At 37.6% G+C, this 25,205-nt stretch overlaps 1 protein-coding gene across 11 annotated transcripts in view; it reads left to right on the top strand.

The window, feature by feature from the left end:
* ULK4 (unc-51 like kinase 4) overlaps positions 1-25,205 on the top strand; it is a 252,965-nt gene that overhangs the window by 160,839 nt on the left and 66,921 nt on the right. The gene's annotated exons all lie outside the window — the stretch shown is intronic.

The raw sequence follows: 25,205 nt of genomic DNA, 5'->3' as shown, positions 1-25,205 counted from the left end.
ATCTTGCCCTAAAAGAAGCATAAATGTATAAAATTAAAGTTGATATGATGTTTAAAATTCTAAAGATACTTCCTATCAATTTTAGCTTGTACCTCTGCTTTTCTTTCTGAATAATTGTTTTGATGCATGGAACTGGCTTTTGCTTTTCTCCAAAAGCAAGATGAGACAAAAAGGCAACAAAATGTGAGGGAAGGAAAGAGAAATGAAGCTGCAATATACATATGTAGATTATTTCATCTTAGCATAGCTACAGACTAGTAGTGACCTAGTGTGCAGGATACTTAACACGGAATCTTGTATTGACTATTTTAAGAGAACAAAGCTATGCTGTCACCTTTTGAACCTTGCAAGTTCCTGTACTTTAAGTTCCAGTATTCTCCTTTGTACACCTGGTACTCGTTATTTATAACGTCAGGCACAGATTTTTCTGTAATTATTGTAATGAGATCATAAGATTTCTTTTGAAAGCAGGGTTCATAGATAATTTGACAGATTATTTAATAAATCATATGTTATTTCTCTAAACTTAAAAAGTCCTGTTCAGGGGAGATTATTATCTTGTCAAAATTGTCGTAATCACAAAAGACGTTGAAATATAATCATATATATTTAAGAAGGATTCAGCCCACATCAGCTGAATTTTGAAGCCTAGAGCAGTGTTTTTCAGTATCTGAGCAATATTCTAATAGAGGGATCAGTAAGTGCACCAATTTTCATTGTTGCCAATCAGTGCTTATATAGAGCAACTTTTCAATTTGTGGTTACATTGACTTTGCTGGTGCAGGTAAAGGTATTGCTTATGTAAGACAGGAATGTACAAAAAGAGGTCCATGTGGTTATGCTACAGATGCCTTTATGGCATGTATTGCTGGAAATAAGGAAGGGCATAGCAGTGTGACTACTTAACCTTTATCCAAGTGTTTCACCTGACTGCAGTGAGCCAATGGAGGCAGATCTCTCAATTTCAGAGTCTTCAGTTTAAGGCATATCAGAGAACTTGATGTACAAGATTACTTTAATTTGATGAACTCTATATGTTGTTATAACTTAATAATTAAACCACTGGGTTTTATCTCCAGTGGGTGGAAGATTTCTTGAAAAAAGTTGGAGATTTGAGTTTGTTGGTTTGTTTTGTTCAGGTTTTTTAATTTTCATTTTCAAATTTGACCAGCAAATTGACTACAGGATAATATAAACTTCTTGCAGCACCTTCTTCACTAAATGTTTTCCTACAATTTTGTTGCATTCATTTCTTAAACAGAAATAAAGATATATGCCAGACTTCTTGCAGACTTAATACTGGAATTGCTATGAGCATCCCTTTTTATAAGCTTTATTTTGCTGTAAAAAAGAATCATTAGGAGAGAAAATATGCTTTAAGCTAATTTCTGTAACCGTGTAAGTAAGTAAAGATCATCTAAAAGCTTTAAAGAGGCAGCATTGACTGTCTTCTTTCTGTTTTCTTTATAATTACCTCTTAGTTTTCAAAGCTTTGGGCTCTGTCAAGCACAGGTTAACCAGTTTTTTTACAAGAACGTTCTCTCACTGGCATTGATATAATGAACAGAAACTGAATAAAATTATTGAATCAAGGAACAGGATTTGGAGGTTTTTTTCCTTCAGACCTTCCATGAACTCTCTTGTTCTGGTTGCTTCATCTTGGGTTAGACAATGATGCTATTCAGATACACTTAATCTTTTTAGCAGCATTTTTGTAACTGATTGGTGACATCAGTAGAGTGATTGCTTGCTTTTTTTGTTCTGGAAGCCTCTCCTGCCACTTGTCATGGAAATCACTATCTTATCATTCCATCTCTTCTGTAAAGATATAGTGCATCTTAAAATGAGTCCAGTAAATTACCTAGATCAAAATAATTTTGCTTTTGTGAAGCAGAAGGAATTTTCATTTGGGAAACAGGTAGTTGAGCTTTTGCCTACTTTACTGAGAAGTTTTTAATTTCTTTTTTTCTCCAGAGGAAAAAAATCTCCCTGCCATCCCAATTTATCATCTAGTATGTAATGTAAAGGCATTTTTTACAGAACTAGCCAATATCTTTCCACTGGACACATAATTGCTGTGGGATTACAGCTCGGTACTCACAAATAAATTATTTCAGCTTTCAGAACAAGAGACGACTCCTTCTTACTTCCATATAGTAATAAGGAAAAATTCCTCTGAGAAAAATGAGTAAATATTAGGCTTTCTGCACTCACTGTGAAGAGAGAATGTTTTTCCTATGACTTTTCCCTTATATATTAGTCAGAAAGGATATTGAGTTCCTAAATCACACCTTTTTCTCCTGATTGTCTTTCTAGAATCTCATTTTTACTAACTTGTGTATCATAACTGTCAAAAAGTTGTGCATCTTTTTTTCATGAGCAACTAAGACATTTAGGATGTCATCTGCGTGTCATATACCACATGGGGGTATGTATAAGGATTTCTCAAATCATTTTAGGCTGTGTAGGAGAGACATTTAGGCTAGAATGGTATTACATGAATTGTGGCAAAATTCCATAACATTTGTTAATTTCATTGTAGGACTATTGAACTCTAATTTGATTTCCCTGCCAATTTGAGCCACAGAAACAGCATCACTATGTACCTGTAGGGAAATTTACTACCCTGTTTCAAATGTACCAAAGCCTGGGGAACCACTGATCACTATGTCTAAGATGTCGTTCAAATCATGGGGTCCTTAAGTGTTTCTGTCATGTAGATTAGCAATGATATCATCGGCACTTTTATACAAAGATCTGCTGCATTCGCATCTCTTGAATAGACAGCTCAGTGTTTGTATATAAAAATATATGTGTATATCTTTACTGCAACAGGTCCTAGATTAGGTCGCTGTTATATTAATCCCTGATCATGCATTATAAAGACATTTAGAGCTTGGGGAGGTACACAGTCCAAGTACACAAATGTTTGATTTAGGGTAGCAGTTCTGCAATCCCTCAGTAAGTTCAACTTCTTGCTGGAAGTTTGCTCCTTAGTAGATTCCCACAAGTACATCTATAGGGAGCTTCCCTCAAAGAAAATGAAGCAAAATCCCAAGAGTTTGTCAGCATCCCTTTTGCAGCTTCAGCTCCAAGGACTCAGCGCCAGAAGGAGGTGCTTGTGCAGCAATTCCCAGACGTGTCTGTTCTCCCATGGTCTTAAAAGGCTGCGGGAACTTGTTGGCATATCTCCTGCCAAGGGAGCACAGCACTCAAATAATCTCAAATTAGCTGGTGAAAACTTTCTATGCATCTTACTCCTCATCTGAATCTTTTAAGCAGCCTGTAATTAATTTAATTAGTTGCTAAAATAATCCATAATATTCCATTGTTCTAAGGAATAATTTTATGACAGAGATGTTTGTTGGACTGTGAACACAATACTCACTTGTGAGTTGCTGACATGCATAGGTATAGTCACTGTAAACAAACAAGCTTTCCTGAAATTATACATATTCTTAAAATTTGTGTGACTTACAGGAACAATTTCTGTCCTTCATTAGTGTTAATCTCTTATTTTCAAGTTGTTACCAAGCCTGCATCCCTTCCTTATAGACTGTCTTTTGTTGGCTTCAGCCTACAAGAATAATGTCCTTAAGACATTACTATTGTAAATATATTAAAAGGGAGCATTTCATTAGATACAAACAACTTAGATCCTCCCAAATAGGAAGAAGCTAATCAGTATTAGGATACGTTATGCAGATCATAACAGGATGCATTGCTCAAAATTCTTTGAAACAAATACATGGGAAGGAAAATGCACCTTCACCCTTCTCGCTGAGTTGGGAAGCTCCTGTTTGCACACTCAGGCAGGGTTTTTTTTTACAGTTGTAACGAAACTGGAGAGGATCTCCAGAGATGAGAGATGGGGAGGCCTCCACCTCCCAGCGTGACTTGGCAGCCTTCTGCCATGGCACTTTCAGGCCCTGCCATACCCTAACACAGGGGCAGCAAGTGGGGTGGTGAAATTGCCTTGGGCCAGGGGCAAGTGAGACTGTTCTCCCCTCCTCCTCCACTGGGTTTTCATCTATTTGCAAAGTAAGCTTCTAAGTATGGCTTTTTCAGTTTTGCCTGTGGCTTGACTGAAATACAATCTAATGACACTTTTTAAATAAAAAACATTAAAATGTTCCCGATGAATATGAACAGTGTACAGGGTTATTTGTGAATTGGATTGCTGGACCAGGCCATTGCCATTGCTCAGGAAGCAGCAGTATGTTCAATTTTACAGCAAAGGTTTAAGAAAACTTGGTTTAAATTACTCAGAAGATAAATGCAGCTAATCACAACTACACTAATACAATTTAAACGACAAATAAACAATTATTTAAATAGAGCTAGTATAACTAGCGTAATTTAAAGAAACTCACTGTTTGATGGACAAAGTTCTGTTGTGGCACAGCCCTTTTGCAGTTTTGAACTTTATGTTCAGCTGTTAGTGTCATACGGGCTCTACCAAATGCTCATGGAAATGAAATATTGTACTTCTACCATTAAAACCTGATAGAAGATTCTTTCTTAGCTTAGTAAAGCATTTTAAGTAGCTGGGAAGGAAAACAATTAATCAGTGTGATTTTTGTATAATCAAAACTTAATAATATTCCAGTTTGTCGTCACACATTCTACAAGCAATACCAAGTCCTAAGATACATATTATTTCATCTATAATTATATACTTGGTATTAAGGATAACATAGCTTTTCAAAAAACACTTCTTTAAAGTGCTACATGAAAATGTTATTTGTATGTCTAGTAATACTTAGGATACCCAGATGTGAGAGGGATGCTGAAGTTGGTTTATATTTGAGATCCCTTAGCATTCTTTATAGTACTATACATGGTTAATTTTACCTGGCCTAACTCGATTCTGAGTATTGAAATCCCAAACACAGTTTTTCACTATAGGTCTGATAAGAATTTTCATTTTTAATCTGAAATGCTTAGATACTGTTTCACCTTAGAGGCACAGGCATGTTTCACATGTGTGCCTGGCTTATGGAGCTTGTGAAGGGCTAAATTCAGGCTCACTTACACTTTGAGTAACTCATGGGGTGTTTTCAGGATGCTGCGTAGTAGGACAATATGTTAGCAGCATTCTTGACTTTCTCTTTTTTTTACATTTGCATTCTATGGTTTCTACTGGAAGAGAGGGAAGAAGATTTCAGTATTTAGATTTACGCACTTGGTTAGAGCACTGATAGGATTTTAATCGGCCTTTCCATTTCTGATTGGCCTTCCTTTTAATCTACCTTTTTGATTTTTACAATAACCTTCTTTTGGTTCACCAGAATTCTTAAGCACAGCATTCTAAAGTTACATACTGATGGGGTTTATTCCTATGTTTATCCCTCTGTCTTATGAAATGAAACAGAGTGAGTATCCATGAGTAAGTCTCAGTGAGTGATACAGTCCCCAGAATTCTTATCTTCCTCCATCTTGACTTTGGATCCTGTCCAGAAGCTCTGTAGCTGTTACCAGATTGGAGAAAATTTTGCTATTTTTTGACCCAGAGCACTAGATGGTACAGGAATGCTCTGCTTATTTTTTCTCATAGAAAAAGAAAATATTTAAATCTTGATAAGATTGTCCAGGCTTATAGGATCACTTATTTCTGCCTACATCAGAATCCTATTCTGCCGTGTGAATTTAGTACATCTCTGGCTACATTTGCTGCATCAAATGAGATGTAGAATAATATCAGTTCTGTCGCTGAGAAGGCTGGGATGGTGAATGATAGGGCTACTAGTTCACTTTATGTGATATGGTTTATATCCTTGTGTATCTATAACTGTGAACACAGTGTTTTTTGGTTTTTGTATGCGTCTTGGGATACTCTTAACTCAAAGTGTCAAGAAGTTTTTAGCAACCGCAAGAATCAAAATTTTATTTTAATTGGCTCTAAACTGAGAGGGTTTTTTTTAACCACTGATAATTGGAGCCTCAAAACCTGTTCTATCAAAAATAAGAGGCTTCATGTAACCTGTGATAAAATCATGGTCCTCATATAACATTTTACTTAAGAGAATCTATCAACACAAATCAAATAGGATTGAATTATTAAAAATCTCTCATCCTGAATTTTAATACTAGGTTGCACGTATTTCCATGTTCTGTAGCATTAATGGGAGCATATGAGCAATAGGTGCTGCTTTCGTTATTAACTGAATTTCATTAGTCTGTAGGTGGGGACGTCATTGTGATTAGCTCAATCCAAGCATAGTAAAAAGTAATTTCTTTCTCCAGAGAACAATCCAGCTTGTTTGCTGTGTTCAAAATAGGATCAAGGAATGGCCTGAAAGTGACTCTCCCTAGTAGGAAATAATTTGACTCAAAATGACCGTTCTGGGTAAAACAGGTTCATGGGTAACGATCAGTTCTGTGCAAGCAGGTATGAATGTTTGACTAGTTGATTACTAATATAAAAGAATCTTCGTTTCATTAAAAATCTAAATTCGTATGGTCAGAGAAATATTTTAAAATCCTTAGTCTTCATGTGAAGTTGTTAACAGAAACTAAAGAGCTTTGGAAGGTTTTGGTTGCCAGTGTTGAAGATGAGATACAGTTACATGTAAAATGGTTTACTGTAACTTTTTGCAAACTTTTATTGCAAACCCTTCAACAACACCTCCCTTTTTCATTACATCTATCTCTTACTCAATCTTCTTGCTGACAAATCTACTGAAGGTGTAATAGTCTCTTACATTTCATTGTGTAAGGAAAATTTTAACTATGATGTACCAGGATGAAATCTAATGTGGGAATTAGATTCCCTGCTGAAATGGAGTGCTCCTTCCTTTGACTTCTGAATCATCTAGTAGTGAACAATCAGAGTAAAAGGTCTTGTCGTAACCTCTTTGTTAATCCTTTTGCTCCCTTATTTTCCTTGCCAATGTTTCTTTCTATTGAAACACTAAAACTAGTGAAAAAATCTATTGATTTTTAAAATATGGTTCAATTTATGCACTTTAACAAGGCATGCAACAAACATAAGCTATATTTCGCTTTGTCTGTATCCTTGCTCTCTTCATTTTGTAAGGCTGGAGCACTGCTGGAAAGCTGGTGTTTTCAAAAATCTTGCCATGAGCAAATTTGCGCATCATACAGAGCTTGATTTTAAAAGCCAGTGTGTGGATGCAGATAAACAGGGAATATATAGTTGGAGTGCTTTTATTGTAGAGGGAGACAGTCCTTGGCCATCAGGCTGTGAAGATAGGGGACTGTGAGGCACGTAAATTAGGCAAAGGAGACAAATAGCCTGACAGGGAATTTCTGATATGGATTATCTGTCTGATGGGAATGTGATTAAAAATATGTAAGTACAACAAAGGTATGCTGGTCGTGGCAATGAGACCAAGCAATATGACCATTTAGAGCAAAAAGAAGGCACTGTTTAAGAAGTTAGAGATCGTTGGAAAGATCAAAGATGAAAATTACTTTAGAAGCAGCAGTCAAAACATAAGTACAATGAAAGAAAGCAAAAGATGAAAATTACTTTAGAAGCAGCAGTCAAAACATAAGTACAATGAAAGAAAGCAAAATACTTATATTTTTCCTTGGATATCTCATGCATCTAAGGGTTGGTTAACATATTTGTTAACAACAAGTACCTACTTCTAAGGTTCCCCAACAGGGGGCCCATGCTCACAGGCTAATCCCTGGCAATGATAATCGTGTCTGGGCTTTATGAGCATGGTGCTGCACAATTTCAGGTGTCTGTGGTCCATGAAAGTGTTTTGAAACAAGGTTATGTTTAAAAATAGCATTTGTGTGCATTGAGGTTAGGTTTTCAATAGATTTCTACAGTAACTGACCCTCCTCTCCAAGTTCAAAGTGTTTCAACCCAGCATCTTCAGTGATGTAACATCAACATTTTAAATTATGAAGACTCTAGTAGTTAAACATTTATAAAGTGCCCAGTGCTGTCATTTCTTTAAACTATTAAAATGTAATGTTTTTACATGAACATCATTATAAATTAATAACAAACATAATTTGTGGTGATGCAGTGTTCTATGGGCTATGAATTACTGTCCTAAATTTCACACAGCAGATGCTTTCTCTGGGATGCAGAGCCTAGATGATGATTTCATAAGATGCAGCATAAAAATATCTCACTATTTGCATTCCAGCTCTACTCTGCTTATACAGCTTGCTTTTTTAGACCATTCAGGGGGCATTTTAAGAGTGTTGAAGTTGACACACAATTCTCAGTCTTGTCAAAACCTTATGATTACCTAAATTCTTGCGTATCAGTGAAAGAGTACTTCTTCGAGAAATATGTAGTGTTCATTAGAAATGAATCAACAGATGCATGTCATTTCATATCATCCAATAGCTCCAGTGATTTAAAATTATTTTTAAAAGAATTATATTTGTGTACTTAATTGCAAGAGAGCTGCTGTGGAGTATAACCCCCAGTAAACATTGAAAAGTCAAAATGGTATGTTCCATAGTGCATAATATTTTACATTGTGATGAAAATCTGATTTTTGTGCTGTAAATCCGTGGAAATTATAATATATAGACTTACTGCATATTAGAATCACAACATAAAATGATAATTTAAGGCAAAACCTGCCCTGTCTGTGCTAAACAAAATGCACATATAAAAATCTGCCGTGTATACAGGATGTGATGCATATATATGTAATGTGTGCTAAACAGTGGAATCTACCAAAATAATAATTTAAACAGAACCATTATTTGTAACTGCAATTTACTATTGTCCCATATAATCACTTAAAAATAGAAGGAAGAGTCAAGGTAGAATACCCTTTGCTCATTCTGACTAGGTGCTTCCTTTGTGGCTTTTCATGCAAGAGGCCAGTGTTTCCAGGGGAGTGCCAGCACAGGGCTCTCTGTGTGTCCTCTGGATGGACTTGGAGAGATATAAAGGCAGAATTTCCCGAGGGAACTTGGGCACAGTGCTGCTTGTCCTGAGTACTGGAGCAGAAAAGCTCTGCAGAGGTTACTAGTAAAGCAGCATTTTGACAGCTGTAAAATTTTAAGAGTCCTTACTGAGTAGCTGTGTGTCACTTATTTTCATTAGAGCAACAGTCTGCACAAAGCAGGTTAGAGTTAAAATCAGTGTCACATTAATCTTTTACAATTAAATAATTCCCATGGAAGTGAATATATTAACACATCCTGATACTGCTACTTTTCTGCAAGGTACTACCAGTATTTAAATACCATAAAAGGTAATTTTTGGCATATGTGATAAAACAGCAAGTGTGCATAAAGCATAAAAGGAATTGTGGTTTATAAAGATTAGGGCCCTCTTGTAATCTTAAGCCATTAGTACAGTTTAGTATTTGCAATATAAATGGAGGTGTATTCACAAAATGGCCCACAGTATTTATTTTCAAAGTCTGTAACTCTAAGACAGCTAGGAGTAGTTTGTGCGACACACATCAGTTATGTGAGACCTTGGTTCTGCTAATATAGCAATATTTCTTTTAGTTTGGTGAGAAAAAATGCTTATTGCTGAAAAAAAAATTGCAGTTGTCATTGAAAGACCTAAATAATATGCCCTCAGGATTGCTGGAGTGAACTGTTGCTCCACTGAAGAGTTCTGGCGGCATCAGAGAAATGCTCATGCAATTTATTCATGTAACTGTAGTTCGAAGATGAAACATATATTACATTTTGAAAGTGATGTTATTTAATCATGATTGATTTTATAGTCTCTTCTAGTCTCTAAATCACCATTACATTTGATAGGATCTTTTTCTTGACATACCTTATTCTACATTTCCACCTCTTCTTATGTGTTTTTGATTCTTCACTCCATTCCTCCGTTCAAGTTGCTCCTGTTTTTTTTCTTGAAACTTACTTTTTTGTTTGTTGGTTTTAAATGAAACTGAAAGCAATGGATGTTGGAGATTGGAGGACTAAAAATGTTAAAATGCCTTCTCTCATCTTACATTTCAACCACTGCAGATTTCAACAAAATCTTACTTTCCTTCTTACAGCTTCATACTTCAGTTTTGCATAGCTATTTATGATCTCAAGAGCACATAATTGCATTAGCATACTGTTATGTACTTGTGTGTGTACACCTATTATTGTATACTCTTCTGTAATCCTTTTAAATTTTCTCGTTACAATTTTTCCTGGTTTTTTAGTATTTCCATATACATAACGGCTAAAAGTTTTAAAAATTGCAAGGATTTTAAATACCTTCATTTTCCAAATTTAGTTACAGAGATTCCTAAGGAAATTTAATTTCCTGGAAGTACTAATTACTTACTCATGAATATCAGACCTACAAAAGTTTCTCTGATTTGGCTGTCCAAATCATTAGGTACTTTAAGTCCTAGTCCTTTATTTCTCTTATAAAAGGATTGAAAGAAGAGACCAAAAAATTGATGAGGAGCCAGAAATTCCATGGGATATGAAATCTTTTGTTTAACAGTTTTAATTACATTAAAGTTCCCTCAGTTGTACATTTCAAGAAGATGAAATATAATGAAGTAGGATGCTGTGATATGAGACTAAGTTATGTGGGAAGCCTGATAGTTTTCCTAAAAACAAAACTAGAATCAGTTGGCTTTTGGGTTGTAAAGCTTTTATCTGTCTTTCTCCTCACGCCCCTTTTAACAAATTGTTTTAAATGGGAGATGAACCTGGTAATGACATAATCAAGCTTTTGACCCATGAAGTTCATGGCTTTGAAATGAGGCAAACCAGATTTGTCTATCCTTACTAGAAAATAAAAGCCAAACATCCATCTGCCAAGATTGTTTTATTCAACTTTTGCCTAATACCTTGTAGAGTACTTGAAGAACTTAAAAAATTATGATACTTCTTCTTGAACTTGGATGAGAAACTGGAATACAAATGTAATCACTCTGACAGTGATTTAGTGACCCTGGAACATCTGGGATTAAGGCCAGGTGCAGAGAACAGTGGAAGGATGTGGATTGGAATGTGAAAGGAGCAGCATTGACTACTGCTTAACACCTGTATGTGAGAAAGAAAAATGATGTCTTGAAATGGGTAGAGGTGAGAAATGTGAAGAACTGATCAACACTCTCTTAATATCTTGGCAGCACTGCAGTTCTGAATGTAATTCCCAAACAATATGAAACACATTAGATTTTGAGACTACTGAATATAATGATTTTAGTGTTATAAGAATCTTGTGTCCTGCTCTGTACAGCCTGTCCCCTCTGTAGTGCTGCTTTGATCCAGCTCCCCACCCAACTGTCTTGGGGTGACTTTATGATGTGTATCCCATATCGCTGCCTATGCCCAGAAATTAATTTTTGTGCCTTTCTATGCCTCTAAACTGAGGCTGAGAGGAGGAAGGAAAAAACTGAGCAAAACTTTCTCGAAGCAGTTTGCAGCTTGTTCAAGGTCACATAAAGATAGCAGGTTTTTTTCCCCCCAGCTGGGGCAGGGGAGCGAGGAAGCACCCGGCTTGCGGCTTTCCAGTCAGCTTTTGGCCAGTTGTTTCAGTTCCTTGTTCTCCGGAGAGAGACTGAGAGTTGAACTTTTCCTTCTCTGGAATTCCGGATTTTCTCCCTTTTCTACTGGACTGCCTGATTGCTGTAACATCAGAGCACATCAGGAGGACTTTCCACCAGGCACAGATGGCCTGGCCCCGGCCCAAGCCCCAGCTCCGAGGAGACCAAAGGGAGGGCTCTAACGCTTTCCCAGGTTTTTTCCTCTACAGAGAAAGATTTTACTATTTAACATTATTTTCCTTTCCCGTGTGTTTGTTAAATAAATAGTTTTATCTTCTTCACTTTCCTTTGAGGAAAATTATTTTTTTCCCGAACCTGGTGGGGGAGGGCTGGTTGTGCCTTCTCTCAGAGGATATATTTCTAAATTTGGCCAAACCAGAACACCAACGTACTGGGGTTCAGCTTGCAGCCTTTCTGTTCCAGAAGAGAGGAAGAAAAGAGGTTGGAGGTTGTGGCACTTCTCATGTACCTTTCTTTTCTGCCCTCTGATGGACAGGGATGTATCTCTGACTCCACTGCGAAGAAAATGGATCAGAGCTGAACTTCTATGTTATAATGTCCATAGTGGGGAATGCACTTCAGTGAAGTTGTGTGAATTCAGAAACACTGTAGCGGATGAGAAGGGGCACCATGAATTACAGTGTCATCACTGGATGAGGTGTTCTAGGGATGTTTTCTAGCCACAGTCACATTAATAGTGAGAATAGCAAGTTACTTGAACCCTGATCCAAAAGATTCAAGAATACGGTATTTATCAGTATTGTGCTATTGTCATGTGGGACACAAATGCTATAGCCCATCAATTTGTTATAAGGAAAGCAAAAGGAGTGTGTCTGTTCAACCAGAAAACCAACCAACATACGTGAAACAGCTGGACAGCTGTTGGTCCCACACTAATAAAGCAGCTGTAGGTGCAGTAGCCTCTGCACCCCCCAGTCTTCCATGAGCCCAACTGCTCTGCAAAGCTGCCGGTGCAGACACGCTCACCCACACAGTGTGGTCCAGCATCCAGCTTTCTCCATGCAGAAGAATGAGACCACACTTGCAGTACAGAAAGTATGTGTGTCTGGTCTAGAGACCACTGCATAATGCAAGTATCACCTTTGTGTCTCAAGCTGTGGTCTTGGTTTTGTCTGGAAACTTAAGACTAGAAAGATCAATCTGATTTAAAAAGTGAGTTTTGTGTCACTTGGTTGGCTCAAAGGGCTCGTTCTTAATTGTTCCCTGGACAACCATTCTTTTTTGATACTGTACCTTACTATTAGTTAGAGCTAAAATAATTTGTCAGACTAGTACAAGTTATTTCAGACCAAACAAACATGTCTCCTGATGCCAAATGCAGAACAAAGGCCAGAAGAGAAGGGAAACTTTTCCATACTTAATTACATATTTCCAGATGTAAGAAAGACCAGCCCTTAAATTCAGTGATGGTGCTGGAGTTGCACATTTTGGCTTTCAGTTCACCACACAACAAACCTGAAGAAAAATTCAGGGAAACAGGTTATATGTTTCTTTCATGATTAATATATTGCTAGATATAATGTTTGAAATAATGAGGTGCTTTATGAGAGAGTTGTCGCAGCTTTCGTATGAGAAAGAAAAATCAAATCAAGAAAAGTACAGTATTTTCTGCCACTCAAATGGCTTGCAAAGCTCATTATTTTTGTGTTATTTTCCTGACATTAATCTTTTCACTAAAACTATGTGGTTGAAAATAGAGGGATAATTAGCATTAGCCCATTTATGAGAAACTGCTAGTGACAGAAGCTTATTTATTGTTGTGTACAATTAAAATACGATGTGAACACATGAGAATTTACATTAAAACAAGATTGCAGCTTGTCAGCAGTTTCCTTTGTTCAGCTGTGTGTTTATTAGGCTACAGCTGCTCACCTACTTTTATATGACTTGATAGTAATAGCAACATGTTCATTATTGGAGATGTCTAAACCAGTTTGATTACACAACATACAAAGCTAATATATATCTGATATAAACTTTGTTAAAGAATTAGATCTGGAAGTAAGATTATATACCAACAGAAAAAAAATACATTCTTGTTTAATCTCTTTATTGTTTTGGGTTTGTTTGTGGGGGTTTTTTTTATTTATTCCTTTCAGGAAGTGTTGTTTATGCATAGCACCTCAGGTGATTTATGTAGATTATTTTGCTGGTTTATTTGGACAACTTCAGTTCATCTGCAAATAAACAACTTGAGACCTGTCAGGAAAAAAGCACATTTTTTTCCTAATTCTGTCATTATCCAAAGTGATTTCTGTAGTGTAACAGTTGGTATTAATTTATGTATTTAAGGATCTCTGGGACTTGTAGTCCCATTTTTGGGAGTTTCAGCTCTATGTTCCTTGGCGTAGATGAACCATGGCAGGAGGTCAAAGCGAAAGACACTTTTCCGGCTCTTGTAACTGGATGGGTGGTATTTCAGAGCCTACAATATGGAAAGCAAAAGTTTTGCCTGTTATTAGTACCCTGCTGACACACAACATGAAGGAAAGCAAAGCAAGATAGTTATTTATTTCTGGCCTGGAGACCTGATCAAGCATAGAGGAGCTGTTAGCAAGTCCCAATAAGAAGTTATAAAAGTTCTAGGAACCTTTCTAAATGGAACTGGTTTGTGCTTTTGGGAGTAAAATAGGGTCATCATGTCTTCAGTGTACCATGGGGCTGACATACCAGCATTATTAACTTGTGCTGGAGTGGTTCACATTGTTCTCCAGTCAGAGAAAATATTGATCCTATTAATTCCACTTTTTTTTTTTTTTTTTGGTCACTATTTGCAAGTCTAGCTACTGTATGAACTTTCTGAGAAGATAGGTATCAACTTGCTCAGCTTTCAAGCTTGCTCCATGTCTCTTATAGCTGTCAATGTTATTTCTGTTTAGATGGTTTTATTTCTCAGAACTGTGAATAGACACAAAGTCATAGTCCATGACTTTGACCAGAATCTTCTGGAGCAGAAGCAGGATGAATAAATGAACAAGCACTTTGATCACTAACAAAATTAAGACTTAAAGCATATACTTCAAATTCATTAATGAGCAGAAAGAACCATGCTTATGTATTTTCTTCTGGCTTTCCTGACAGGAAGCAAATTTCCTCTCTTCAGCTTTTAATATCTTTTAAAAGTTTCTTTGCATCCCTACCACCTCATCTGTTACTTTTGCTTCAGATGGAAAAGTAGCACTCTTACTTGTTTGGGAAGTGTTTAGATACTGCTAGAGCTATGATAGTAGTCAACCCAACACGTACAGCAATTGAATGCTTCCTGCTGCTTCAGTATGCACTGCTTCAATTGCTAGTATTTTGTTGTTGTTGTTTGGGAGTTTCTGAGGAAAGGGATATATCTTTCCTTTCTGTTACTTCTGCTGCGATTTCCTTTGGAGAAAAGTTTCGCAAGTCCCGTGACGTTTCACTGCCCTGTATGGGCTGTTAAATTCAGTTTAAATGCCAAGCAGCATTTACGACTGTGGTCTAGATTCACTTCTGATTTTAATGTCATATTTCTGCTATTTCTCTTTATCTAAATGTAATAGCATTGACATTGATTTAAATGGATTATGTTATCATAAATTACTGTTTCATTTGCATAAAATAGTTTACGGAAGAATATCTTCATATTCTAATGCAAAAATTATGGTGCTTCTAGTTAATTAATTAGAGGTGTCAATTGTTTTCTAGAATTATACCACATACCACATAATCATCTCCTTACAGTACTTTCCTAATTCTAATCTCAAAATCATTGAGCTGAGTATGTGGGCAGAAACTTCTGAGTGACACATTAGTGGTTTGTCCTCTGATGGTGTTTTTACCGTTGCACCTTTAGATCAAATCTGATTATTAATTTTAAAATGCGGAGCAGCTCATAATGATCATTATACACTCCTGTGAAGTTCCAGAGCAAAAAATCCACAAATATTTTAATGTTCTTACGTTTGAAAACTGAGTTTTAAAAAACCTCTTATTTTAACATTGTAGAAATCACCCACTCATGAAAGTTTAATCATAGATTTAAAACTGACTGTGATCTAAAGCAAAGAAGGAAGGGAGAGGAGGGGCAAGATAGAAGACAGGTAGAAATATCCCTATACAAGAGCATCTGAGCTTAACCTTGAATAGCAGAATTTCTTGGCAGGGATTTGTACTATTCAGTCTGCATACAGAAATGAGACAGGTATGATACTCCAAAAGTGCACTCAAATCCTGCAGTTTTCAAAAAAGAAAACGGATTTGATAGTGTCATTGAACTCAGAAAGAATTAGACACAGTTCTCAGAAGCCTGAATTTTAAATAGTGTTAATTAAAATGTGACCTACTATCTTTTACTTCTCGGTTGAATTCATATTTTTTCTTCCATGTTTTTATTCTATCACAGGGATTTTTTTTTTAACTCCTCAAAATGCACTTCTTCCTGCCCTTAAATGTAGCTGGTATTGATTGGTGTGCTTCCACTCAAATGTCCCAGAAATGCAGATAAGAGAGCAATGTGATACGGTATTATGAGAGGTTCATGCACATCTCTCAAGAAATGCATCCTTCGCTTATGTGCATGTTTGCAGTGTCACTGAAGAGGGAGTGTCATAGTTTTAATCCTCTTGATTTCTGACTTTTTCAATCTGGATGAACAATCATATAAAAGCAAAAGTCAGATGCTATCCTAAAATGTTTTGGCTTATTGAAGATGCAGATAAGTAGACTTTGGTTAAGACTTGGGAAATGATAGCAAAACTCAAAGCAAATGTTAATTTTCTTGCCGTGCTTGCGGAAACAGCAGTGAATATTGGTAGGATGCAAGTGAGTCAAATTTATCCTTTACAGTGGCCATTAATAAAACAAAAATCGTTTCTCTTTACTGAAGCTGATGTCTGTTAGGCAAGCTGTTTTCATACAAGTAAGAAAAGTTTCAAGAAAGGAAATGAATGGGTTTGTGACAGCTTATATTTTTAACAATTCACTTTCTTTTTAATTTTGAATGGCAGAATAGTAGTTGTAGTACTCCAAAAATATTTAAGACAAAATGCATTCCCTTTACATACCTAATATAGGTACTTTACCTCTGAAGTTTTCAGCCTTGACTTAGCTGTAAAGCTGAACACAACTTTTTGGAAAGGAAATACTTAGTGTACATATTTGAATTTGGCAAATCTGCCTTTCTGACCATGATTTTTATGTATGTTTGACCAGCATTGGTTTGTTGATCAAAGAAAAAGACTGGGGAGGGAAGGGCATCAAGCCAAAAGAAATATCAGTAGAGGGAAAAAGTTTTACAGAAAAGAGAAAGTTTTAATCCTAAATGAAAATTTTGTTTCATTTTAATATTTATTTTAAACATTTGTCCTTTATGAAATTCAGCAAAATTTTAAACAAAAATAGTGTTTATAAATGATATACTAAGACGCCTTATAGAAGAGGTTGCAGTGCAAATGACTTTGAGACGTTCAAAGCTCAGTTTTGTTCCATTAGTGTTATTGTGGTTCTTATATCAAGGAAGCAGCAGACTTTACCAATTAATCTGTGCTAACAATTATATGGATTTGTGTTAATAATTGGCTGGATCTTCAATAACTTTCAAACTCCTATTTCTATCATTAGTCAGCAGGAAGCTAATTGTTTCTGTATGACCATTTTTGGGCTTCAAGTAGTGGATTCTAAGCAAAATGTATTATTGTGTATGTGCGGATATTACTGCAAGCAGAAACTGGAGAAGTCATTGGGTTTCTGATAGGACAAAATTTCCCTGCCGAAAACCAAACAATTTTCCCCATGGAAACCAAACAGTGATTTGCCCATGAAAACCATTTATCTGAAAAAATATCAGAGAAGCATCTCTGTAAAATGTCTGGTTTTAATTGAGTAACCATTTGAAACTACCTGTCTGTTCATTTAGCTGTTTCGCCCTTTTGTATATCAGTAAAGGTTTCTTCTTGCCTTTTGACATAAGGTACTGAAGTATTTATTGCAGCCTTAAACCTCTTCCAGCTCTTGCATAAGAGCTGACTAATCCTAACAACAGAGGGCGATCCACAGTTCATTGTGCAAGGAATGGGGCTCAGCTCTCCTCTAGGACCATCAGCTTCCACTTGACGTTTCTTGGGGTAGTGATATGTTCAAGGTGTCTGTGGGTCACAGCTGGCCTGCAGTTGCTGCAAATCTTTTTTTTCAGACTGCTGTAATTTGGGTGTTTGCTGCATTAAATTCTAGACGAATTAAGTTGTCCAGAGTACAACTGTGTGCACTCTGAGCAGAAACTGTGCTTTATGGCAAGTACTACATTGTGTCCCCCTTGACAAAAGAAGAAGGAACTTTTCTAAACTTGGTCAAGACAACTGTAATTGGAATATGTGAGCCAGTTTTAGTCTCTGCCTGCGAACACAGGCTGTGAAAACAGCACATCCTTGGGAACAAAGGGGTTGAATTGCCTGTGTCAGTGTAGTGGGTTGGGTTTGTAACTGGGCAGAAACACCAATTTAGTGTAGTGGTTTGGCCCAAAATACTCATTACTGTTTATCTTCTGTGAGATAAGAATTAGGAGAAATGCAAAGCAGGCACCAAACTTGAAAGAATATAAAGAAGTTTATTAACGGACCTAAAAGGAGAAAAGAAAAATATTATACCACCTTCAGAACTCTCCTCCTCCCCCCACCTTCCTCCCTTCTTCCACTGACAATGCAAAAAGACAACCCTTAAGATGTTCAGTCTGTTTACCACTTCCATAATAACCTTGTTCAGTCCATTTAGAAAGAGAAGTCTCTTCTTGCTCGTGCTATGAAAACAGTATCACAACGAACCAGCCACCCACTTCCAAATATTGTTCAGTCCATTTAGGAAGAGGAGTCTCTCTGCTCGCATGTGAGTCCCTTCCCCTGACTTGCAGCTTTTCCTGCAACTGCTTTCGAGGGTCCACTCTTGAAGTTTTTTGGGGTACAATTTTAAGGTTGAGCCGTTCAGAAACAGAAGTTCTCTTCACCCATCTCTGGGAGCATTTCATCTCTAAGAACAGAGGCCCCCTTCTCTTTCTCTGGGAGCAAAGGGTCATCCTCATCTTCATCGTTAGGACTATCTCTGGGAGCATCTCTAGGGACTGAGGTTTTCTCCTTTCCCGTTTGGAGCAAAAGTCCTCATCTGGTTCATCTCTCCCTGTCCAAACTTCTCATGAAATTACAGCTGCGTCAGCATCTGCCTATCTCAGCGCAGGTGCTTTTGCTCACGAGTTGAACACTCCACCCCCCATATCTTCATGAAATTACAACGGGATACTCTGATATGTCATAGCTTCACAACAGAATTTCAGCTTTAAGCATCTCCTCTTTCTCTTCCCTCAGGTTTTCAGCTCTTCACAGCACTAAAAGTGTTACTCTCACCTCGGCCTTGCAGCTTTGCAGCTGGAATGTTGAATGTTTCTTATTGCAGTGGAGAGGGGGGAAAGCCGAGCCGCTCCGGCTGCCCACGGCAAAGGCAGTGGGGGGGGTTCCATGGCTGGAACAGGCCCATGGCTCCAGGATGGCCGTGGCCCGGCCTGGCCCGGCCCGAGCAGGGACTGGGCCGGGCCCGCTGGCCCCCACACGGGCACCGGCAGCCACCTGTCCCAGCGCTGGAAACGAGAGAGAGCTGTGGGGGGTTTGTCTATTCTTATGTGTGGATCACAGAGGCGGTCACAACTTTAAGTGGCTTAAAGAATTGTCCATATTCAAACTGGCCAGCTGATAGGTTCTGTCAGGTCACAGAGGAAGCTGTAAGCACCCCTTAGCAAGGACATCACTTCCAGGACTATGCTTGCTAACCTATGACAATCAGCATCCCATTGGTCGTTCAACATGTACACACAAGAAAGCACTTCAGTTGTGCAGCTTTTCCTTGGGCTTCCTATTTTTGATACAGGGACTACTAGTACAATTGCGAATCTGACCGCAATCCTAAGAAAGTACTCCAATCCAGATGCTTAGGTTCCCAGTGCCATAGTGTTGGCTTGTCACTGGTGCAGAATGAGGCAGCTTGATTAGTATATGGAGAGGACAGAAAATAATGGTTGCCTGCTGATTCACCCTGTATTGCTTTTGGGTCACAAGTGGAGTCTAATTCAAGATTTCAGATTTTTATCTGTAAGATTTCAGATTGGATAAGTCCCAAACTATCATTGACTTCTAACGCATCTAAGGACTCATTCTTCTTTGCTGGAAGCAGTAGGTCTTGTCTGCTGAAAACATACTAATCTGAAAGGTTATTTTTGTTCTTGATTACTTTAACCTGCTCCATTTTCTGCTCAGAAAAGTGAAATTAATTGGGTTTTTGTTTATCTCACTCCCAAACTTTCTTTTTTTATCCTTACTTTTAGAGCTTGTTGTTTTTCAAAAGACACCACCAATGTGAAGCAATGAAATTATTTAAACTAATATTATATACTGAGTCTTCTGTCAATTGTTTTGATAGTGTCAGAATATTTTACTCTGTCATTTTTGGTTGCTTTAGCCAAGAAGACTATTGATAGAATCAGAAATAAAATTCCTGATTCTTAATCCTATAATGTGACCACAGAAAATAATGCTATATTAAAAAGAAATTTAGAGCAATTTAGATTAAGGGGGGGAAAGGCATATAAAATCGGTGTTAGACTTGTGGATATAGAGTACTAATCTTTACAGAAGCTGTTGGACAGTAAGTGTTCTCCATTTAGTTATTGGAAGACTTGGCATGGAAGAAGATGAAACTTAGCAGGACTAAATTTTTATGTACTTTCAACAGGAAATTACAAATAATCATTGAGATCAAATACACATATGGATCCAAAGTGCCATTATCTCAAGGAAATTGAAATAATGTGATTTCAATAAACTTGAAAAGATCAGCAAATATTAACACAGTCTTCCATACTCTCTTCTGTTTATACCATTTTGGTATCTTTTTGCAGAATGGTGTAAGTGTGACAGGGAAGAGATTTTAATGCATATTCTGATGGGATGAAGATTTAAAAACTATTCCAGAGAAGGCATTCATCAAATTATGTGCACCACAGAACAATAATATTGTATCTCTTACAGATTTCATGCTGAGATACCTTCATCTTAGTCTGACCATTGAGATGCAAACTAGAGATTAATTTGTATTTTGAGAGGTTGTTGCATAAATATGAGAAACTTATTCATCTTTTTTTTTTGGTAGCACAGCTGTGTTGGGTTTTTTTTTATACAATTAACCACCTAACAATCTTCCAAGACACAAATGCTGCATGAAATAGGCTTTCTTACTTATTTAAGTACTTCCCATGTTCTCTAGATTAGGAAAGGCTGAACTTGTATAAACAGTTAGTAGCAAAGAGTTAGTAACACAGGAGAGCTGTCCCAGTTTGTACAGGCTAAAAGGTTCTGCTATAATAGTCAAAAAATGCCAGCAGTGGGGAACTTCTACATCCTACTGAAGTTAGTAGACTTTGAGCTTACTACCTTGCCTGATGAGGCCCACAAGTTCTGTGTTCCTAATTTTCAGTTGTACAGACCAACTGCTACTTTGTAATGAGAGAAAGCTCCGGCTGCAAATATAGAGGTGCCAGTAGAGTTTGCGGTGTTTCGAATTGCGTCGTGACTTTGTAAACTGAAAATACGCAGTAGGTCTACGATGGTGTTTTAAATATAAAAGGTTTTTAACAGCCGTTGCACTACTGTGGTTGATAAAGCAAAGTGGGAATTACAGATGGCAAACATTTTGGTCAATATATCTACGTTGCACTCTAATAATGGATTACATTAGCAGAGATGTGTTCAGAAGACCAATCAAAGATTGTCCATATTGACTTGTGAGGCCCCCTGCTACCCCCATGGAAAGAATATAACCACTTAGAGAGGTGAGAAGTTTGGGACTGAGGCCAGGGAGACCAGCTGGCTGGGATATGCATGGGCTGAATCAAATATTGTCAGTACTTAAGAAGCAATGTTTCTTCATTTGCTCAGTGATGTGTTTACAAACAGTGGTTAGTTCCATTTTTATTGAAAGTGATATATTCTCCTTCTCAACCTGCTCTTAGAAAAACAAAAACTTTTTTTTACAAGAATTAATTCCTCCTTGTGTCAGTCCCTTCCACCCACATACCCTGCATATGCACACAGTAATTTAACATGACATTCAGAAAGAAAAAACAAACACCATTTACAATCAAGACATCAACCTATGTTTTAAAATTCAGATTATACAAGTTGAGTGCCTGAATTTGCATAGAAAATGTCTGGTTTGCATAATAGCTTGAAAACTATTTTCCTTCTCTAATATTTGGTTTTTAACTCCATTTAGTCATAGTGCTTTCTGGAAGCTGCCAAAGCATTAATACTTAATTCTGGTCAAAATATTTGCTTTGGTTATTTTCCATGCTCTAGGATTGCAGTCGGATCTTTTGCAGGCCTCTGGCATCCAAAAGGTTTTCTCCATTCTTGCTTTTTTTTAACTGATTATTTAGGCCTTTCTGGTGGAGGTAGTAATGGAGACTGGGAACTAAGTTTGAATCTGAGATTGTGCCAAGTACTTTCTTTAGTTCAGAAAGTTAACTTCAGGGGTTTTTTAGAGGACTTATTTTGTAAGGACTGTCATAATAGCATTAAGTATGTCCTTTTGTTCAGTCAGCAAGGATTTTGTATGTATGACACAGTGTAGCCAAACTGTACTCTGCTCAGAAACATGTAATTAAAGATGTCAGGAAATTGTAGGTTAGTGTTCGTAAGTACTGAAGTAACTCTGACAAGCCTTATTGGTAGTTAGGATTTTCTTTCTCTCCATAGATAATGCTTAGCTATGTAATTACCTTCTTTGGAGGAATAATTTATTTTCATTCCTTTCTCTTCAGTATTTTTCTTAACTTAGTGCTTCAGTGAACAATAGTTTTTTAAACAAGATAACAATACTGTAACTTCAGAGGGAAATAATTGCATGTCTGTGAACAATCTCGTCCAAATACAATACTGCAGGCTTTCCTGCAGCAATACAGGTGGCAGAATGTGAATTAGGGGAGGTAGTGCCTGCATCCTGGTTTTCTTATTACAGAGAAGCATTACAAAACCAGAATGATTCAGACTTGAGGATTTTAGTTACTTAAAAGAATTGGATCTCTGAGAGCTGTATTCCTTAGGAAAGAGTAGACTAAGAGACCGTACTGATTTATTTTGGATCCTGAGAAGATAAGAATGGATGAGCTATCAGGTTATTTACGAAAGCAAGACTAGTACAGGGAAATATATTTATTTCTCTGAAAGGAGATGGGGACTAAGGAAATACATGTAGGTTTCATTTCGCTTGGAAGAGAGCTGAAATATATAACAATTTGTAAGGTGTAGCAATCCATAAAGTTACTTGCTATTAGTAGATAAAAGTAACAATGAGGTAATGATCCAGATTTATGAAAGCTGAAGTTTAAATTAAGTTTGGAGTGGGGTTCAGATGTAAATACTCAGAATTTCAACACCTTTTCTTAGGAGAAGTCATCTGCCAGAACCAGAAACAGGTCACAAGTTTGTAATGGATCAGATTTCATGAACTCCATTGTTTATTTATCATTGCAGATATTTCTGCAAATGGGATCTGAAGTTTCTGTATAATGTCTTTTCTAATAGGCTTTTATCAGAACAGATCAGAAAATAGTTGTGAGTAACCAAAAGCCAAAGATATGAGTATGTTTGAATAGAAGCAATGGAAAAATATCCCACTGTCCCACAAGCATAATTCATGTCAGAGCAGGGTATAAAAACCACTGCTCTGAGGTCTTGTCATGCCACTTACAAATGTGCCACTGTAACTGGGTTGGCAGAGTTGTGGTGCAGACCTCCCTCATACTGATGTAGCATATGCTGAGAGAAAAACCTGGTTTTGTTGGCAAAGGTAGCAGCTGCCTCCAATCTCTGAGTGACATAAGCCGCTTGACAAATGCACTCTTATCTCGGTCTAGCTGTAACATAAAGCATAAGGATCCAAATAACCTGCTCCATTGAAAAACAAGCAAACAACCAAATCCCAAAAGTCCCACCCAAGAGAGACAAATGTTTTGAAACAGCAGCTAGTGGAAGTTAGAAACAAATCAGCATTTAGAATGATGCTGGCTTAAAGAGACAAATGGTGCTGTATACCTAGCAGAATATTGGTGTGCTGCCATGACTTTGAGAGGGCCTGTCTGCAGGGTTAGAAGTAAAGGTTTCCTATCCATCTGACATCTCCAAAAATTATTTTCAGATTGCAACCAGAATTTCCTCCTCTGCTTAATATAACTTGCTTTTGAGGCTAATTTGAACTTACTGTGCTGATTATGTACTGCAGTGAATGAAGAACAGTCATGATTAAATCATCAGGCTGGGAGAACGATAACACACAGTCTGGTGTACAGCAGTATCTCAAATTACTGCATCTATTTTTGCAGTGACTGTTAGACTGAATATTACATTAAATTAAAATTTTGGTTAAAAAAGAAACACAGTTTTTAGCTTCTACACAAGTCAACAAGTTTATATAAAGACTTCGGGAAAACGGTTGCTTCACAGTTATCTGTTAACAGCAGTGGACAAATAAGGGGTTTTTTAATGCTAGGAGTTTTCATAAACCAAGGCGTGATTTCACAAGATTTCAGCTATCACAGCAGCTGAAATGGAGTGGGCTGACTGTTCTCTCTGGCTCTTCTCTTCCTTCCTGTCCCTGCCACGCAGTTCTGTCTTTGCCTTGCATCAGCTTCTGCGCTCATGGACCAGAAGATGTGCCAGTTCCACTTGCGGACCTGACAAAGAACAGCTGCTACCCTAGGTAGTTTTCTGCCACTTCAGCAAGCTGAATTAGTCTAATGTAATACTGAGTGACTACTGGAACCCATCTCTTTTTGTAATAGCAAAGTCATAATTTGTATCAAGCAATTTAGTAAAGCTGTGCCCTTAGGGTGAGGTTTCACAAGATACCTAAGCCGTTTTTGCAGCCTGCTGCTGTCAAAAAGAAGAATCCCCCAGGTACATGTTTTCTACTGCTTTCGCTGTGTTTGGTGCTGCCCCCTTTTTCAGCTGGCTCAGCTCACTCAACTGGCAGAAAATGAACCCAGCAAAAGTGTGAACAGCTTTGTGTCAGTTTAGTGAGCTGAACTGGGAGGTATCAGACAAGTGCCAGAGCCAGCATGGCTGTGGACTGGCACTGGGTCTACTCAGCAGGGAAGAGGAGAGGGGGAAACCTCTTTCAGCAGCAGAGGGATGCGAGGTTGGCTCAGCCGGCATGTGAAACCACGTTACTTCACGCAGTAACACAACCATTTTCTCGTTGTGAAGATGCACTCTGGTAAGGAATTCATTTTGGAGATTAAAAAAAATCCGCTGTCATTCAGAGATACCAAGAAAAGATTTGCCCTTTTCCCCCCACCGTTAGATGGTCGCAAATCAAAGGTGAAAGAGAGTAATTAGAATTGAGGTTCGGAGGTATTGGGAGCCAGAGACTATCTACACTGTGTGCCGAGTAAAGGAATTTTTGTTTGTTAATTTTTTTATGCAGTCTAGCACTTCTGCAAGGAATGCTGAGTTTCCCTGTGTTTCTTCCTTGAAATGAGGGGGGGGGGGCAAGAAAAAATAAAAAGGTGTTTCTGTAGCCATTAACACCCTAATTAACACCTTACTCTTCTTTTAAATGGGTTGGTAGGAGAGTTGATGGAGCTGTAGCAGCTGGAGGCAAAACTTTCTTGGTGAGTAAGCTTGAAGCATGGGGGGGGGGGGGGGGGGG

This window comes from Corvus kubaryi, unplaced genomic scaffold (assembly GCF_017639235.1).
Source record: "Corvus kubaryi isolate FWS band 111438036 unplaced genomic scaffold, C.kubaryi_AGA036_p1.0 37398, whole genome shotgun sequence".
Taxonomy (NCBI): Eukaryota; Metazoa; Chordata; class Aves; order Passeriformes; family Corvidae; genus Corvus; species Corvus kubaryi.
Note: the sequence above shows the minus strand (reverse complement) of the source record. Positions and strands in the feature narration are given on the sequence as shown.